Below are 19,041 nucleotides of genomic sequence, written 5' to 3' on the forward strand. Positions count from 1 at the left end.
AGCCGCCTTGGGGCTGAGGTTTGTTCCCCGAACACAGTTTCCCTTTGCAGAGTGCAGCTCCTAGGAGCGAGTTTTGTGCCGTTTCGCAGCTAGGCCCTAGGTGGGTCCCTCCCTAGCTGGCTATGGGTGGGTTGCCAGGGCCAGTGCACACAGGGCTTCTTCCTGCCAAATCAGCCTTCTCCGCGAAGGAGAACACGTTTGGAGTTGGTTTCAAGGTGCGGAGACCACCAGCCAAGCAGCAGTGCCCACGGAGCCAGAGGCAGCCCAGACCCTCCTTGGCCCTATGGGGAGCCTAGGGCTAGGTGAGAACTAGGCAAGCGCTGCGATCCTGAGCCAAGCCGCCTTGGGGCTGAGCTTTGTTCCCCGAGCTCAGTTTCCCTTTGCAGAGTGCAGCTCCTAGGAGCGCGTTTTGTGCCGTTTCGCAGCTAGGCCCTAGGTGGGTCCCTCCCTAGCTGGCTATGGGTGGGTTGCCAGGGCCAATGCACACAGGGCTTCTACCTGCCAAATCAGCCTTCTCCGCGAAGGAGAACACGTTTGGAGTTGGTTTCAAGCTGCGGAGACCACCAACCAAGCAGCTGTGCCCACGGAGCCAGAGGCAGCCCAGACCCTCCTTGGCCCTATGGGGAGCCTAGGGCTAGGTGAGAACTAGGCAAGCGCTGCGATCCTGAGCCAAGCCGCCTTGGCGCTGAGCTTTGTTCCCCGAGCACAGTTTCCCTTTGCAGAGTGCAGCTCCTAGGAGCGCGTTTTGTGCCGTTTCGCAGCTAGGCCCTAGGTGGGTCCGTCCCTAGCTGGCTATGGGTGGGTTGCCAGGGCCAGTGCACACAGGGCTTCTTCCTGCCAAATCAGCCTTCTCCGCGAAGGAGAACACGTTTGGAGTTGGTTTCACCGTGCGGAGACCACCAGCCAAGCAGCAGTGCCCACGGAGCCAGAGGCAGCCCAGACCCTCCTTGGCCCTATGGGGAGCCTAGGGCTAGGTGAGAACTAGGCAAGCGCTGTGATCCTGAGCCAAGCCGCCTTGGGGCTGAGCTTTGTTCCCCGAGCACAGTTTCCCTTTGCAGAGTGCAGCTCCTAGGAGCGCGTTTTGTGCCGTTTCGCAGCTAGGCCCTAGGTGGGTCCGTCCCTAGCTGGCTATGGGTAGGTTGCCAGGGCCAGTGCACACAGGGCTTCTTCCTGCCAAATCAGCCTTCTCCGCGAAGGAGAACACGTTTGGAGTTGGTTTCAAGCTGCGGAGACCACCAACCAAGCAGCAGTGCCCACGGAGCCAGAGGCAGCCCAGACCCTCCTTGGCCCTATGGGGAGCCTAGGGCTAGGTGAGAACTAGGCAAGCGCTGCGATCCTGAGCCAAGCCGCCTTGGGGCTGAGCTTTGTTCCCCGAGCTCAGTTTCCCTTTGCAGAGTGCAGCTCCTAGGTGCGCGTTCTGTGCCGTTTCGCAGCTAGGCCCTAGGTGGGTCCCTCCCTAGCTGGCTATGGGTGGGTTGCCAAGGCCAGTGCACACAGGGCTTCTTCCTGCCAAATCAGCCTTCTCCGCGAAGGAGAACACGTTTGGAGTTGGTTTCAAGCTGCGGAGACCACCAACCAAGCAGCAGTGCCCACGGAGCCAGAGGCAGCCCAGACCCTCCTTGGCCCTATGGGGAGCCTAGGGCTAGGTGAGAACTAGGCAAGCGCTGCGATCCTGAGCCAAGCCGCCTTGGGGCTGAGCTTTGTTCCCCGAGCACAGTTTCCCTTTGCAGAGTGCAGCTCCTAGGAGCGCGTTTTGTGCCGTTTCGCAGCTAGGCCCTAGGTGGGTCCCTCCCTAGCTGGCTATGGGTGGGTTGCCAGGGCCAGTGCACACAGGGCTTCTTCCTGCCAAATCAGCCTTCTCCGCGAAGGAGAACACGTTTGGAGTTGGTTTCAAGCTGCGGAGACCACCAGCCAAGCAGCAGTGCCCACGGAGCCAGAGGCAGCCCAGACCCTCCTTGGCCCTATTGGGAGCCTAGGGCTAGGTGAGAACTAGGCAAGCGCTGCGATCCTGAGCCAAGCCGCCTTGGGGCTGAGCTTTGTTCCCCGAGCACAGTTTCCCTTTGCAGAGTGCAGCTCCTAGGAGCGCGTTTTGTGCCGTTTCGCAGCTAGGCCCTAGGTGGGTCCGTCCCTAGCTGGCTATGGGTGGGTTGCCAGGGCCAGTGCACACAGGGCTTCTTCCTGCCAAATCAGCCTTCTCCGCGAAGGAGAACACGTTTGGAGTTGGTTTCAAGGTGCGGAGACCACCAGCCAAGCAGCAGTGCCCACGGAGCCAGAGGCAGCCCAGACCCTCCTGGGCCCTATGGGGAGCCTAGGGCTAGGTGAGAACTAGGCAAGCGCTGCGATCCTGAGCCAAGCCGCCTTGGGGCTGAGGTTTGTTCCCCGAGCACAGTTTCCCTTTGCAGAGTGCAGCTCCTAGGAGCGCGTTTTGTGCCGTTTCGCAGCTAGGCCCTAGGTGGGTCCGTCCCTAGCTGGCTGTGGGTGGGTTGCCAGGGCCAGTGCACACAGGGCTTCTTCCTGCCAAATCAGCCTTCTCCGCGAAGGAGAACACGTTTGGAGTTGGTTTCACGGTGCGGAGACCACCAGCCAAGCAGCAGTGCCCACGGAGCCAGAGGCAGCCCAGACCCTCCTTGGCCCTATGGGGAGCCTAGGGCTAGGTGAGAACTAGGCAAGCGCTGTGATCCTGAGCCAAGCCGCCTTGGGGCTGAGCTTTGTTCCCCGAGCACAGTTTCCCTTTGCAGAGTGCAGCTCCTAGGAGCGCGTTTTGTGCCGTTTCGCAGCTAGGCCCTAGGTGGGTCCGTCCCTAGCTGGCTATGGGTAGGTTGCCAGGGCCAGTGCACACAGGGCTTCTTCCTGCCAAATCAGCCTTCTCCGCGAAGGAGAACACGTTTGGAGTTGGTTTCAAGCTGCGGAGACCACCAACCAAGCAGCAGTGCCCACGGAGCCAGAGGCAGCCCAGACCCTCCTTGGCCCTATGGGGAGCCTAGGGCTAGGTGAGAACTAGGCAAGCGCTGCGATCCTGAGCCAAGCCGCCTTGGGGCTGAGGTTTGTTCCCCGAACACAGTTTCCCTTTGCAGAGTGCAGCTCCTAGGAGCGCGTTTTGTGCCGTTTCGCAGCTAGGCCCTAGGTGGGTCCGTCCCTAGCTGGCTGTGGGTGGGTTGCCAGGGCCAGTGCACACAGGGCTTCTTCCTGCCAAATCAGCCTTCTCCGCGAAGGAGAACACGTTTGGAGTTGGTTTCAAGCTGCGGAGACCACCAACCAAGCAGCAGTGCCCACGGAGCCAGAGGCAGCCCAGACCCTCCTGGGCCCTATGGGGAGCCTAGGGCTAGGTGAGAACTAGGCAAGCGCTGCGATCCTGAGCCAAGCCGCCTTGGGGCTGAGCTTTGTTCCCCGAGCTCAGTTTCCCTTTGCAGAGTGCAGCTCCTAGGAGCGCGTTCTGTGCCGTTTCGCAGCTAGGCCCTAGGTGGGTCCCTCCCTAGCTGGCTATGGGTGGTTTGCCAGGGCCAGTGCACACAGGGCTTCTTCCTGCCAAATCAGCCTTCTCCGCGAAGGAGAACACGTTTGGAGTTGGTTTCAAGCTGCGGAGACCACCAGCCAAGCAGCAGTGCCCACGGAGCCAGAGGCAGCCCAGACCCTCCTTGGCCCTATGGGGAGCCTAGGGCTAGGTGAGAACTAGGCAAGCGCTGCGATCCTGAGCCAAGCCGCCTTGGGGCTGAGCTTTGTTCCCCGAGCTCAGTTTCCCTTTGCAGAGTGCAGCTCCTAGGAGCGCGTTTTGTGCCGTTTCGCAGCTAGGCCCTAGGTGGGTCCCTCCCTAGCTGGCTATGGGTGGGTTGCCAGGGCCAGTGCACACAGGGCTTCTTCCTGCCAAATCAGCCTTCTCCGCGAAGGAGAACACGTTTGGAGTTGGTTTCACGCTGCGGAGACCACCAGCCAAGCAGCAGTGCCCACGGAGCCAGAGGCAGCCCAGACCCTCCTGGGCCCTATGGGGAGCCTAGGGCTAGGTGAGAACTAGGCAAGCGCTGCGATCCTGAGCCAAGCCGCCTTGGGGCTGAGCTTTGTTCCCCGAGCTCAGTTTCCCTTTGCAGAGTGCAGCTCCTAGGAGCGCGTTTTGTGCCGTTTCGCAGCTAGGCCCTAGGTGGGTCCCTCCCTAGCTGGCTATGGGTGGGTTGCCAGGGCCAATGCACACAGGGCTTCTACCTGCCAAATCAGCCTTCTCCGCGAAGGAGAACACGTTTGGAGTTGGTTTCAAGCTGCGGAGACCACCAACCAAGCAGCAGTGCCCACGGAGCCAGAGGCAGCCCAGACCCTCCTTGGCCCTATGGGGAGCCTAGGGCTAGGTGAGAACTAGGCAAGCGCTGCGATCCTGAGCCAAGCCGCCTTGGGGCTGAGGTTTGTTCCCCGAACACAGTTTCCCTTTGCAGAGTGCAGCTCCTAGGAGCGCGTTTTGTGCCGTTTCGCAGCTAGGCCCTAGGTGGGTCCCTCCCTAGCTGGCTATGGGTGGGTTGCCAGGGCCAGTGCACACAGGGCTTCTTCCTGCCAAATCAGCCTTCTCCGCGAAGGAGAACACGTTTGGAGTTGGTTTCAAGGTGCGGAGACCACCAGCCAAGCAGCAGTGCCCACGGAGCCAGAGGCAGCCCAGACCCTCCTTGGCCCTATGGGGAGCCTAGGGCTAGGTGAGAACTAGGCAAGCGCTGCGATCCTGAGCCAAGCCGCCTTGGGGCTGAGCTTTGTTCCCCGAGCTCAGTTTCCCTTTGCAGAGTGCAGCTCCTAGGAGCGCGTTTTGTGCCGTTTCGCAGCTAGGCCCTAGGTGGGTCCCTCCCTAGCTGGCTATGGGTGGGTTGCCAGGGCCAATGCACACAGGGCTTCTACCTGCCAAATCAGCCTTCTCCGCGAAGGAGAACACGTTTGGAGTTGGTTTCAAGCTGCGGAGACCACCAACCAAGCAGCAGTGCCCACGGAGCCAGAGGCAGCCCAGACCCTCCTTGGCCCTATGGGGAGCCTAGGGCTAGGTGAGAACTAGGCAAGCGCTGCGATCCTGAGCCAAGCCGCCTTGGGGCTGAGGTTTGTTCCCCGAGCACAGTTTCCCTTTGCAGAGTGCAGCTCCTAGGAGCGCGTTTTGTGCCGTTTCGCAGCTAGGCCCTAGGTGGGTCCGTCCCTAGCTGGCTATGGGTGGGTTGCCAGGGCCAGTGCACACAGGGCTTCTTCCTGCCAAATCAGCCTTCTCCGCGAAGGAGAACACGTTTGGAGTTGGTTTCACGGTGCGGAGACCACCAGCCAAGCAGCAGTGCCCACGGAGCCAGAGGCAGCCCAGACCCTCCTTGGCCCTATGGGGAGCCTAGGGCTAGGTGAGAACTAGGCAAGCGCTGCGATCCTGAGCCAAGCCGCCTTGGGGCTGAGGTTTGTTCCCCGAGCACAGTTTCCCTTTGCAGAGTGCAGCTCCTAGGAGCGCGTTTTGTGCCGTTTCGCAGCTAGGCCCTAGGTGGGTCCGTCCCTAGCTGGCTATGGGTGGGTTGCCAGGGCCAGTGCACACAGGGCTTCTTCCTGCCAAATCAGCCTTCTCCGCGAAGGAGAACACGTTTGGAGTTGGTTTCACGGTGCGGAGACCACCAGCCAAGCAGCAGTGCCCACGGAGCCAGAGGCAGCCCAGACCCTCCTGGGCCCTATGGGCCCTATGGGGAGCCTAGGGAGCCTAGGTCCGTCCCTAGCTGGCTATGGGTGGGTTGCCAGGGCCAGTGCACACAGGGCTTCTTCCTGCCAAATCAGCCTTCTCCGCGAAGGAGAACACGTTTGGAGTTGGTTTCAAGCTGCGGAGACCACCAACCAAGCAGCAGTGCCCACGGAGCCAGAGGCAGCCCAGACCCTCCTGGGCCCTATGGGGAGCCTAGGGCTAGGTGAGAACTAGGCAAGCACTGCGATCCTGAGCCAAGCCGCCTTGGGGCTGAGCTTTGTTCCCCGAGCTCAGTTTCCCTTTGCAGAGTGCAGCTCCTAGGAGCGCATTTTGTGCCGTTTCGCAGCTAGGCCCTAGGTGGGTCCGTCCCTAGCTGGCTATGGGTGGGTTGCCAGGGCCAGTGCACACAGGGCTTCTTCCTGCCAAATCAGCCTTCTCCGCGAAGGAGAACACGTTTGGAGTTGGTTTCAAGCTGCGGAGACCACCAACCAAGCAGCAGTGCCCACGGAGCCAGAGGCAGCCCAGACCCTCCTGGGCCCTATGGGGAGCCTAGGGCTAGGTGAGAACTAGGCAAGCGCTGCGATCCTGAGCCAAGCCGCCTTGGGGCTGAGCTTTGTTCCCCGAGCTCAGTTTCCCTTTGCAGAGTGCAGCTCCTAGGAGCGCGTTTTGTGCCGATTCGCAGCTAGGCCCTAGGTGGGTCCCTCCCTAGCTGGCTATGGGTGGGTTGCCAGGGCCAGTGCACACAGGGCTTCTACCTGCCAAATCAGCCTTCTCCGCGAAGGAGAACACGTTTGGAGTTGGTTTCAAGCTGCGGAGACCACCAACCAAGCAGCAGTGCCCACGGAGCCAGAGGCAGCCCAGACCCTCCTTGGCCCTATGGGGAGCCTAGGGCTAGGTGAGAACTAGGCAAGCGCTGCGATCCTGAGCCAAGCCGCCTTGGGGCTGAGCTTTGTTCCCCGAGCTCAGTTTCCCTTTGCAGAGTGCAGCTCCTAGGAGCGCGTTTTGTGCCGTTTCGCAGCTAGGCCCTAGGTGGGTCCGTCCCTAGCTGGCTATGGGTGGGTTGCCAGGGCCAGTGCACACAGGGCTTCTTCCTGCCAAATCAGCCTTCTCCGCGAAGGAGAACACGTTTGGAGTTGGTTTCAAGGTGCGGAGACCACCAACCAAGCAGCAGTGCCCACGGAGCCAGAGGCAGCCCAGACCCTCCTTGGCCCTATGGGGAGCCTAGGGCTAGGTGAGAACTAGGCAAGCGCTGCGATCCTGAGCCAAGCCGCCTTGGGGCTGAGGTTTGTTCCCCGAGCACAGTTTCCCTTTGCAGAGTGCAGCTCCTAGGAGCGCGTTTTGTGCCGTTTCGCAGCTAGGCCCTTGGTGGGTCCCTCCCTAGCTGGCTATGGGTGGGTTGCCAGGGCCAATGCACACAGGGCTTCTACCTGCCAAATCAGCCTTCTCCGCGAAGGAGAACACGTTTGGAGTTGGTTTCAAGCTGCGGAGACCACCAACCAAGCAGCAGTGCCCACGGAGCCAGAGGCAGCCCAGACCCTCCTTGGCCCTATGGGGAGCCTAGGGCTAGGTGAGAACTAGGCAAGCGCTGCGATCCTGAGCCAAGCCGCCTTGGGGCTGAGCTTTGTTCCCCGAGCACAGTTTCCCTTTGCAGAGTGCAGCTCCTAGGAGCGCGTTTTGTGCCGTTTCGCAGCTAGGCCCTAGGTGGGTCCGTCCCTAGCTGGCTATGGGTGGGTTGCCAGGGCCAGTGCACACAGGGCTTCTTCCTGCCAAATCAGCCTTCTCCGCGAAGGAGAACACGTTTGGAGTTGGTTTCACGGTGCGGAGACCACCAGCCAAGCAGCAGTGCCCACGGAGCCAGAGGCAGCCCAGACCCTCCTTGGCCCTATGGGGAGCCTAGGGCTAGGTGAGAACTAGGCAAGCGCTGTGATCCTGAGCCAAGCCGCCTTGGGGCTGAGCTTTGTTCCCCGAGCACAGTTTCCCTTTGCAGAGTGCAGCTCCTAGGAGCGCGTTTTGTGCCGTTTCGCAGCTAGGCCCTAGGTGGGTCCGTCCCTAGCTGGCTATGGGTGGGTTGCCAGGGCCAGTGCACACAGGGCTTCTTCCTGCCAAATCAGCCTTCTCCGCGAAGGAGAACACGTTTGGAGTTGGTTTCAAGCTGCGGAGACCACCAACCAAGCAGCAGTGCCCACGGAGCCAGAGGCAGCCCAGACCCTCCTTGGCCCTATGGGGAGCCTAGGGCTAGGTGAGAACTAGGCAAGCGCTGCGATCCTGAGCCAAGCCGCCTTGGGGCTGAGCTTTGTTCCCCGAGCTCAGTTTCCCTTTGCAGAGTGCAGCTCCTAGGTGCGCGTTCTGTGCCGTTTCGCAGCTAGGCCCTAGGTGGGTCCCTCCCTAGCTGGCTATGGGTGGGTTGCCAAGGCCAGTGCACACAGGGCTTCTTCCTGCCAAATCAGCCTTCTCCGCGAAGGAGAACACGTTTGGAGTTGGTTTCAAGCTGCGGAGACCACCAACCAAGCAGCAGTGCCCACGGAGCCAGAGGCAGCCCAGACCCTCCTTGGCCCTATGGGGAGCCTAGGGCTAGGTGAGAACTAGGCAAGCGCTGCGATCCTGAGCCAAGCCGCCTTGGGGCTGAGCTTTGTTCCCCGAGCACAGTTTCCCTTTGCAGAGTGCAGCTCCTAGGAGCTCGTTCTGTGCCGTTTCGCAGCTAGGCCCTAGGTGGGTCCGTCCCTAGCTGGCTATGGGTGGGTTGCCAGGGCCAGTGCACACAGGGCTTCTTCCTGCCAAATCAGCCTTCTCCGCGAAGGAGAACACGTTTGGAGTTGGTTTCAAGCTGCGGAGACCACCAGCCAAGCAGCAGTGCCCACGGAGCCAGAGGCAGCCCAGACCCTCCTTGGCCCTATTGGGAGCCTAGGGCTAGGTGAGAACTAGGCAAGCGCTGCGATCCTGAGCCAAGCCGCCTTGGGGCTGAGCTTTGTTCCCCGAGCACAGTTTCCCTTTGCAGAGTGCAGCTCCTAGGAGCGCGTTTTGTGCCGTTTCGCAGCTAGGCCCTAGGTGGGTCCGTCCCTAGCTGGCTATGGGTGGGTTGCCAGGGCCAGTGCACACAGGGCTTCTTCCTGCCAAATCAGCCTTCTCCGCGAAGGAGAACACGTTTGGAGTTGGTTTCAAGGTGCGGAGACCACCAGCCAAGCAGCAGTGCCCACGGAGCCAGAGGCAGCCCAGACCCTCCTGGGCCCTATGGGGAGCCTAGGGCTAGGTGAGAACTAGGCAAGCGCTGCGATCCTGAGCCAAGCCGCCTTGGGGCTGAGGTTTGTTCCCCGAGCACAGTTTCCCTTTGCAGAGTGCAGCTCCTAGGAGCGCGTTTTGTGCCGTTTCGCAGCTAGGCCCTAGGTGGGTCCGTCCCTAGCTGGCTGTGGGTGGGTTGCCAGGGCCAGTGCACACAGGGCTTCTTCCTGCCAAATCAGCCTTCTCCGCGAAGGAGAACACGTTTGGAGTTGGTTTCAAGCTGCGGAGACCACCAACCAAGCAGCAGTGCCCACGGAGCCAGAGGCAGCCCAGACCCTCCTGGGCCCTATGGGGAGCCTAGGGCTAGGTGAGAACTAGGCAAGCGCTGCGATCCTGAGCCAAGCCGCCTTGGGGCTGAGCTTTGTTCCCCGAGCTCAGTTTCCCTTTGCAGAGTGCAGCTCCTAGGAGCGCGTTCTGTGCCGTTTCGCAGCTAGGCCCTAGGTGGGTCCCTCCCTAGCTGGCTATGGGTGGTTTGCCAGGGCCAGTGCACACAGGGCTTCTTCCTGCCAAATCAGCCTTCTCCGCGAAGGAGAACACGTTTGGAGTTGGTTTCAAGGTGCGGAGACCACCAGCCAAGCAGCAGTGCCCACGGAGCCAGAGGCAGCCCAGACCCTCCTTGGCCCTATGGGGAGCCTAGGGCTAGGTGAGAACTAGGCAAGCGCTGCGATCCTGAGCCAAGCCGCCTTGGGGCTGAGCTTTGTTCCCCGAGCTCAGTTTCCCTTTGCAGAGTGCAGCTCCTAGGTGCGCGTTCTGTGCCGTTTCGCAGCTAGGCCCTAGGTGGGTCCCTCCCTAGCTGGCTATGGGTGGGTTGCCAAGGCCAGTGCACACAGGGCTTCTTCCTGCCAAATCAGCCTTCTCCGCGAAGGAGAACACGTTTGGAGTTGGTTTCAAGCTGCGGAGACCACCAACCAAGCAGCAGTGCCCACGGAGCCAGAGGCAGCCCAGACCCTCCTTGGCCCTATGGGGAGCCTAGGGCTAGGTGAGAACTAGGCAAGCGCTGCGATCCTGAGCCAAGCCGCCTTGGGGCTGAGCTTTGTTCCCCGAGCACAGTTTCCCTTTGCAGAGTGCAGCTCCTAGGAGCTCGTTCTGTGCCGTTTCGCAGCTAGGCCCTAGGTGGGTCCGTCCCTAGCTGGCTATGGGTGGGTTGCCAGGGCCAGTGCACACAGGGCTTCTTCCTGCCAAATCAGCCTTCTCCGCGAAGGAGAACACGTTTGGAGTTGGTTTCAAGCTGCGGAGACCACCAGCCAAGCAGCAGTGCCCACGGAGCCAGAGGCAGCCCAGACCCTCCTTGGCCCTATTGGGAGCCTAGGGCTAGGTGAGAACTAGGCAAGCGCTGCGATCCTGAGCCAAGCCGCCTTGGGGCTGAGCTTTGTTCCCCGAGCACAGTTTCCCTTTGCAGAGTGCAGCTCCTAGGAGCGCGTTTTGTGCCGTTTCGCAGCTAGGCCCTAGGTGGGTCCGTCCCTAGCTGGCTATGGGTGGGTTGCCAGGGCCAGTGCACACAGGGCTTCTTCCTGCCAAATCAGCCTTCTCCGCGAAGGAGAACACGTTTGGAGTTGGTTTCAAGGTGCGGAGACCACCAGCCAAGCAGCAGTGCCCACGGAGCCAGAGGCAGCCCAGACCCTCCTGGGCCCTATGGGGAGCCTAGGGCTAGGTGAGAACTAGGCAAGCGCTGCGATCCTGAGCCAAGCCGCCTTGGGGCTGAGGTTTGTTCCCCGAGCACAGTTTCCCTTTGCAGAGTGCAGCTCCTAGGAGCGCGTTTTGTGCCGTTTCGCAGCTAGGCCCTAGGTGGGTCCGTCCCTAGCTGGCTGTGGGTGGGTTGCCAGGGCCAGTGCACACAGGGCTTCTTCCTGCCAAATCAGCCTTCTCCGCGAAGGAGAACACGTTTGGAGTTGGTTTCAAGCTGCGGAGACCACCAACCAAGCAGCAGTGCCCACGGAGCCAGAGGCAGCCCAGACCCTCCTGGGCCCTATGGGGAGCCTAGGGCTAGGTGAGAACTAGGCAAGCGCTGCGATCCTGAGCCAAGCCGCCTTGGGGCTGAGCTTTGTTCCCCGAGCTCAGTTTCCCTTTGCAGAGTGCAGCTCCTAGGAGCGCGTTCTGTGCCGTTTCGCAGCTAGGCCCTAGGTGGGTCCCTCCCTAGCTGGCTATGGGTGGTTTGCCAGGGCCAGTGCACACAGGGCTTCTTCCTGCCAAATCAGCCTTCTCCGCGAAGGAGAACACGTTTGGAGTTGGTTTCAAGGTGCGGAGACCACCAGCCAAGCAGCAGTGCCCACGGAGCCAGAGGCAGCCCAGACCCTCCTTGGCCCTATGGGGAGCCTAGGGCTAGGTGAGAACTAGGCAAGCGCTGCGATCCTGAGCCAAGCCGCCTTGGGGCTGAGCTTTGTTCCCCGAGCTCAGTTTCCCTTTGCAGAGTGCAGCTCCTAGGAGCGCGTTTTGTGCCGTTTCGCAGCTAGGCCCTAGGTGGGTCCCTCCCTAGCTGGCTATGGGTGGGTTGCCAGGGCCAGTGCACACAGGGCTTCTTCCTGCCAAATCAGCCTTCTCCGCGAAGGAGAACACGTTTGGAGTTGGTTTCACGGTGCGGAGACCACCAGCCAAGCAGCAGTGCCCACGGAGCCAGAGGCAGCCCAGACCCTCCTTGGCCCTATGGGGAGCCTAGGGCTAGGTGAGAACTAGGCAAGCGCTGCGATCCTGAGCCAAGCCGCCTTGGGGCTGAGGTTTGTTCCCCGAGCACAGTTTCCCTTTGCAGAGTGCAGCTCCTAGGAGCGCGTTTTGTGCCGATTCGCAGCTAGGCCCTAGGTGGGTCCCTCCCTAGCTGGCTATGGGTGGGTTGCCAGGGCCAGTGCACACAGGGCTTCTTCCTGCCAAATCATCCTTCTCCGCGAAGGAGAACACGTTTGGAGTTGGTTTCAAGCTGCGGATTCCACCAGCCAAGCAGCAGTGCCCACGGAGCCAGAGGCAGCCCAGACCCTCCTTGGCCCTATGGGGAGCCTAGGGCTAGGTGAGAACTAGGCAAGCGCTGCGATCCTGAGCCAAGCCGCCTTGGGGCTGAGGTTTGTTCCCCGAACACAGTTTCCCTTTGCAGAGTGCAGCTCCTAGGAGCGCGTTTTGTGCCGTTTCGCAGCTAGGCCCTAGGTGGGTCCGTCCCTAGCTGGCTATGGGTGGGTTGCCAGGGCCAGTGCACACAGGGCTTCTTCCTGCCAAATCAGCCTTCTCCGCGAAGGAGAACACGTTTGGAGTTGGTTTCACGGTGCGGAGACCACCAGCCAAGCAGCAGTGCCCACGGAGCCAGAGGCAGCCCAGACCCTCCTGGGCCCTATGGGGAGCCTAGGGCTAGGTGAGAACTAGGCAAGCGCTGCGATCCTGAGCCAAGCCGCCTTGGGGCTGAGCTTTGTTCCCCGAGCTCAGTTTCCCTTTGCAGAGTGCAGCTCCTAGGAGCGCGTTTTGTGCCGTTTCGCAGCTAGGCCCTAGGTGGGTCCCTCCCTAGCTGGCTATGGGTGGGTTGCCAGGGCCAATGCACACAGGGCTTCTACCTGCCAAATCAGCCTTCTCCGCGAAGGAGAACACGTTTGGAGTTGGTTTCAAGCTGCGGAGACCACCAACCAAGCAGCAGTGCCCACGGAGCCAGAGGCAGCCCAGACCCTCCTTGGCCCTATGGGGAGCCTAGGGCTAGGTGAGAACTAGGCAAGCGCTGCGATCCTGAGCCAAGCCGCCTTGGGGCTGAGGTTTGTTCCACGAACACAGTTTCCCTTTGCAGAGTGCAGCTCCTAGGAGCGCGTTTTGTGCCGTTTCGCAGCTAGGCCCTAGGTGGGTCCCTCCCTAGCTGGCTATGGGTGGGTTGCCAGGGCCAGTGCACACAGGGCTTCTTCCTGCCAAATCATCCTTCTCCGCGAAGGAGAACACGTTTGGAGTTGGTTTCAAGGTGCGGAGACCACCAGCCAAGCAGCAGTGCCCACGGAGCCAGAGGCAGCCCAGACCCTCCTGGGCCCTATGGGGAGCCTAGGGCTCGGTGAGAACTAGGCAAGCGCTGCGATCCTGAGCAAAGCCGCCTTGGGGCTGAGCTTTGTTCCCCGAGCTCAGTTTCCCTTTGCAGAGTGCAGCTCCTAGGAGCGCGTTTTGTGCCGTTTCGCAGCTAGGCCCTAGGTGGGTCCCTCCCTAGCTGGCTATGGGTGGGTTGCCAGGGCCAATGCACACAGGGCTTCTACCTGCCAAATCAGCCTTCTCCGCGAAGGAGAACACGTTTGGAGTTGGTTTCAAGCTGCGGAGACCACCAACCAAGCAGCAGTGCCCACGGAGCCAGAGGCAGCCCAGACCCTCCTTGGCCCTATGGGGAGCCTAGGGCTAGGTGAGAACTAGGCAAGCGCTGCGATCCTGAGCCAAGCCGCCTTGGGGCTGAGGTTTGTTCCCCGAGCACAGTTTCCCTTTGCAGAGTGCAGCTCCTAGGAGCGCGTTTTGTGCCGTTTCGCAGCTAGGCCCTAGGTGGGTCCCTCCCTAGCTGGCTATGGGTGGGTTGCCAGGGCCAGTGCACACAGGGCTTCTACCTGCCAAATCAGCCTTCTCCGCGAAGGAGAACACGTTTGGAGTTGGTTTCAAGCTGCGGAGACCACCAGCCAAGCAGCAGTGCCCACGGAGCCAGAGGCAGCCCAGACCCTCCTTGGCCCTATGGGGAGCCTAGGGCTAGGTGAGAACTAGGCAAGCGCTGCGATCCTGAGCCAAGCCGCCTTGGGGCTGAGCTTTGTTCCCCGAGCTCAGTTTCCCTTTGCAGAGTGCAGCTCCTAGGAGCGCGTTTTGTGCCGTTTCGCAGCTAGGCCCTAGGTGGGTCCGTCCCTAGCTGGCTATGGGTGGGTTGCCAGGGCCAGTGCACACAGGGCTTCTTCCTGCCAAATCAGCCTTCTCCGCGAAGGAGAACACGTTTGGAGTTGGTTTCAAGGTGCGGAGACCACCAACCAAGCAGCAGTGCCCACGGAGCCAGAGGCAGCCCAGACCCTCCTTGGCCCTATGGGGAGCCTAGGGCTAGGTGAGAACTAGGCAAGCGCTGCGATCCTGAGCCAAGCCGCCTTGGGGCTGAGGTTTGTTCCCCGAGCACAGTTTCCCTTTGCAGAGTGCAGCTCCTAGGAGCGCGTTTTGTGCCGTTTCGCAGCTAGGCCCTTGGTGGGTCCCTCCCTAGCTGGCTATGGGTGGGTTGCCAGGGCCAATGCACACAGGGCTTCTACCTGCCAAATCAGCCTTCTCCGCGAAGGAGAACACGTTTGGAGTTGGTTTCAAGCTGCGGAGACCACCAACCAAGCAGCAGTGCCCACGGAGCCAGAGGCAGCCCAGACCCTCCTTGGCCCTATGGGGAGCCTAGGGCTAGGTGAGAACTAGGCAAGCGCTACGATCGTGAGCCAAGCCGCCTTGGGGCTGAGGTTTGTTCCCCGAGCACAGTTTCCCTTTGCAGAGTGCAGCTCCTAGGAGCGCGTTTTGTGCCGTTTCGCAGCTAGGCCCTAGGTGGGTCCGTCCCTAGCTGGCTATGGGTGGGTTGCCAGGGCCAGTGCACACAGGGCTTCTTCCTGCCAAATCAGCCTTCTCCGCGAAGGAGAACACGTTTGGAGTTGGTTTCACGGTGCGGAGACCACCAGCCAAGCAGCAGTGCCCACGGAGCCAGAGGCAGCCCAGACCCTCCTTGGCCCTATGGGGAGCCTAGGGCTAGGTGAGAACTAGGCAAGCGCTGCGATCCTGAGCCAAGCCGCCTTGGGGCTGAGGTTTGTTCCCCGAGCACAGTTTCCCTTTGCAGAGTGCAGCTCCTAGGAGCGCGTTTTGTGCCGTTTCGCAGCTAGGCCCTAGGTGGGTCCGTCCCTAGCTGGCTATGGGTGGGTTGCCAGGGCCAGTGCACACAGGGCTTCTTCCTGCCAAATCAGCCTTCTCCGCGAAGGAGAACACGTTTGGAGTTGGTTTCAAGCTGCGGAGACCACCAACCAAGCAGCAGTGCCCACGGAGCCAGAGGCAGCCCAGACCCTCCTTGGCCCTATGGGGAGCCTAGGGCTAGGTGAGAACTAGGCAAGCGCTGCGGTCCTGAGCCAAGCCGCCTTGGGGCTGAGCTTTGTTCCCCGAGCACAGTTTCCCTTTGCAGAGTGCAGCTCCTAGGAGCGCGTTCTGTGCCGTTTCGCAGCTAGGCCCTAGGTGGGTCCCTCCCTAGCTGGCTATGGGTGGGTTGCCAGGGCCAGTGCACACAGGGCTTCTTCCTGCCAAATCAGCCTTCTCCGCGAAGGAGAACACGTTTGGAGTTGGTTTCACGGTGCGGAGACCACCAGCCAAGCAGCAGTGCCCACGGAGCCAGAGGCAGCCCAGACCCTCCTTGACCCTATGGGGAGCCTAGGGCTAGGTGAGAACTAGGCAAGCGCTGCGATCCTGAGCCAAGCCGCCTTGGGGCTGAGGTTTGTTCCCCGAGCACAGTTTCCCTTTGCAGAGTGCAGCTCCTAGGAGCGCGTTTTGTGCCGATTCGCAGCTAGGCCCTAGGTGGGTCCCTCCCTAGCTGGCTATGGGTGGGTTGCCAGGGCCAGTGCACACAGGGCTTCTTCCTGCCAAATCAGCCTTCTCCGCGAAGGAGAACACGTTTGGAGTTGGTTTCAGGGTGCGGAGACCACCAGCCAAGCAGCAGTGCCCACCGAGCCAGAGGCAGCCCAGACCCTCCTTGGCCCTATGGGGAGCCTAGGGCTAGGTGAGAACTAGGCAAGCGCTGCGGTCCTGAGCCAAGCCGCCTTGGGGCTGAGCTTTGTTCCCCGAGCACAGTTTCCCTTTGCAGAGTGCAGCTCCTAGGAGCGCGTTTTGTGCCGTTTCGCAGCTAGGCCCTAGGTGGGTCCCTCCCTAGCTGGCTATGGGTGGGTTGCCAGGGCCAGTGCACACAGGGCTTCTTCCTGCCAAATCAGCCTTCTCCGCGAAGGAGAACACGTTTGGAGTTGGTTTCACGGTGCGGAGACCACCAGCCAAGCAGCAGTGCCCACGGAGCCAGAGGCAGCCCAGACCCTCCTTGACCCTATGGGGAGCCTAGGGCTAGGTGAGAACTAGGCAAGCGCTGCGATCCTGAGCCAAGCCGCCTTGGGGCTGAGGTTTGTTCCCCGAGCACAGTTTCCCTTTGCAGAGTGCAGCTCCTAGGAGCGCGTTTTGTGCCGTTTCGCAGCTAGGCCCTAGGTGGGTCCGTCCCTAGCTGGCTATGGGTGGGTTGCCAGGGCCAGTGCACACAGGGCTTCTTCCTGCCAAATCAGCCTTCTCCGCGAAGGAGAACACGTTTGGAGTTGGTTTCAAGGTGCGGAGACCACCAACCAAGCAGCAGTGCCCACGGAGCCAGAGGCAGCCCAGACCCTCCTGGGCCCTATGGGGAGCCTAGGGCTAGGTGAGAACTAGGCAAGCGCTGCGATCCTGAGCCAAGCCGCCTTGGGGCTGAGCTTTGTTCCCCGAGCACAGTTTCCCTTTGCAGAGTGCAGCTCCTAGGAGCGCGTTTTGTGCCGATTCGCAGCTAGGACCTAGGTGGGTCCCTCCCTAGCTGGCTATGGGTGGGTTGCCAGGGCCAGTGCACACAGGGCTTGTACCTGCCAAATCAGCCTTCTCCACGAAGGAGAACACGTTTGGAGTTGGTTTCAAGCTGCGGAGACCACCAACCAAGCAGCAGTGCCCACGGAGCCAGAGGCAGCCCAGACCCTCCTTGGCCCTATGGGGAGCCTAGGGCTAGGTGAGAACTAGGCAAGCGCTGCGATCCTGAGCCAAGCCGCCTTGGGGCTGAGGTTTGTTCCCCGAGCACAGTTTCCCTTTGCAGAGTGCAGCTCCTAGGAGCGCGTTTTGTGCCGTTTCGCAGCTAGGCCCTAGGTGGGTCCGTCCCTAGCTGGCTATGGGTGGGTTGCCAGGGCCAGTGCACACAGGGCTTCTTCCTGCCAAATCAGCCTTCTCCGCGAAGGAGAACACGTTTGGAGTTGGTTTCACGGTGCGGAGACCACCAGCCAAGCAGCAGTGCCCACGGAGCCAGAGGCAGCCCAGACCCTCCTTGGCCCTATGGGGAGCCTAGGGCTAGGTGAGAACTAGGCAAGCGCTGTGATCCTGAGCCAAGCCGCCTTGGGGCTGAGCTTTGTTCCCCGAGCACAGTTTCCCTTTGCAGAGTGCAGCTCCTAGGAGCGCGTTTTGTGCCGTTTCGCAGCTAGGCCCTAGGTGGGTCCCTCCCTAGCTGGCTATGGGTGGGTTGCCAGGGCCAGTGCACACAGGGCTTCTTCCTGCCACATCAGCCTTCTCCGCGAAGGAGAACACGTTTGGAGTTGGTTTCACGGTGCGGAGACCACCAGCCAAGCAGCAGTGCCCACGGAGCCAGAGGCAGCCCAGACCCTCCTTGGCCCTATGGGGAGCCTAGGGCTAGGTGAGAACTAGGCAAGCGCTGCGATCCTGAGCCAAGCCGCCTTGGGGCTGAGGTTTGTTCCCCGAGCACAGTTTCCCTTTGCAGAGTGCAGCTCCTAGGAGCGCGTTTTGTGCCGATTCGCAGCTAGGCCCTAGGTGGGTCCCTCCCTAGCTGGCTATGGGTGGGTTGCCAGGGCCAGTGCACACAGGGCTTCTTCCTGCCAAATCAGCCTTCTCCGCGAAGGAGAACACGTTTGGAGTTGGTTTCAAGGTGCGGAGACCACCAGCCAAGCAGCAGTGCCCACGGAGCCAGAGGCAGCCCAGACCCTCCTTGGCCCTATGGGGAGCCTAGGGCTAGGTGAGAACTAGGCAAGCGCTGCGATCCTGAGCCAAGCCGCCTTGGGGCTGAGGTTTGTTCCCGGAACACAGTTTCCCTTTGCAGAGTGCAGCTCCTAGGAGCGCGTTTTGTGCCGTTTCGCAGCTAGGCCCTAGGTGGGTCCCTCCCTAGCTGGCTATGGGTGGGTTGCCAGGGCCAGTGCACACAGGGCTTCTTCCTGCCAAATCAGCCTTCTCCGCGAAGGAGAACACGTTTGGAGTTGGTTTCAAGGTGCGGAGACCACCAGCCAAGCAGCAGTGCCCACGGAGCCAGAGGCAGCCCAGACCCTCCTTGGCCCTATGGGGAGCCTAGGGCTAGGTGAGAACTAGGCAAGCGCTGCGATCCTGAGCCAAGCCGCCTTGGGGCTGAGCTTTGTTCCCCGAGCTCAGTTTCCCTTTGCAGAGTGCAGCTCCTAGGAGCGCGTTTTGTGCCGTTTCGCAGCTAGGCCCTAGGTGGGTCCCTCCCTAGCTGGCTATGGGTGGGTTGCCAGGGCCAATGCACACAGGGCTTCTACCTGCCAAATCAGCCTTCTCCGCGAAGGAGAACACGTTTGGAGTTGGTTTCAAGCTGCGGAGACGACCAACCAAGCAGCTGTGCCCACGGAGCCAGAGGCAGCCCAGACCCTCCTTGGCCCTATGGGGAGCCTAGGGCTAGGTGAGAACTAGGCAAGCGCTGCGATCCTGAGCCAAGCCGCCTTGGCGCTGAGCTTTGTTCCCCGAGCACAGTTTCCCTTTGCAGAGTGCAGCTCCTAGGAGCGCGTTTTGTGCCGTTTCGCAGCTAGGCCCTAGGTGGGTCCGTCCCTAGCTGGCTATGGGTGGGTTGCCAGGGCCAGTGCACACAGGGCTTCTTCCTGCCAAATCAGCCTTCTCCGCGAAGGAGAACACGTTTGGAGTTGGTTTCACGGTGCGGAGACCACCAGCCAAGCAGCAGTGCCCACGGAGCCAGAGGCAGCCCAGACCCTCCTTGGCCCTATGGGGAGCCTAGGGCTAGGTGAGAACTAGGCAAGCGCTGCGATCCTGAGCCAAGCCGCCTTGGGGCTGAGCTTTGTTCCCCGAGCACAGTTTCCCTTTGCAGAGTGCAGCTCCTAGGAGCGCGTTTTGTGCCGTTTCGCAGCTAGGCCCTAGGTGGGTCCGTCCCTAGCTGGCTATGGGTGGGTTGCCAGGGCCAGTGCACACAGGGCTTCTTCCTGCCAAATCAGCCTTCTCCGCGAAGGAGAACACGTTTGGAGTTGGTTTCAAGCTGCGGAGACCACCAACCAAGCAGCAGTGCCCACGGAGCCAGAGGCAGCCCAGACCCTCCTTGGCCCTATGGGGAGCCTAGGGCTAGGTGAGAACTAGGCAAGCGCTGCGATCCTGAGCCAAGCCGCCTTGGGGCT

Source organism: Sus scrofa, chromosome 11 (assembly GCF_054392235.1).
Source record: "Sus scrofa isolate SSC_HxYL_T2T_F1_AM1 chromosome 11, Sscrofa_HxYL_maternal_Yorkshire_Landrace_v2.0, whole genome shotgun sequence".
In the NCBI taxonomy this organism is placed as follows: Eukaryota; Metazoa; Chordata; class Mammalia; order Artiodactyla; family Suidae; genus Sus; species Sus scrofa.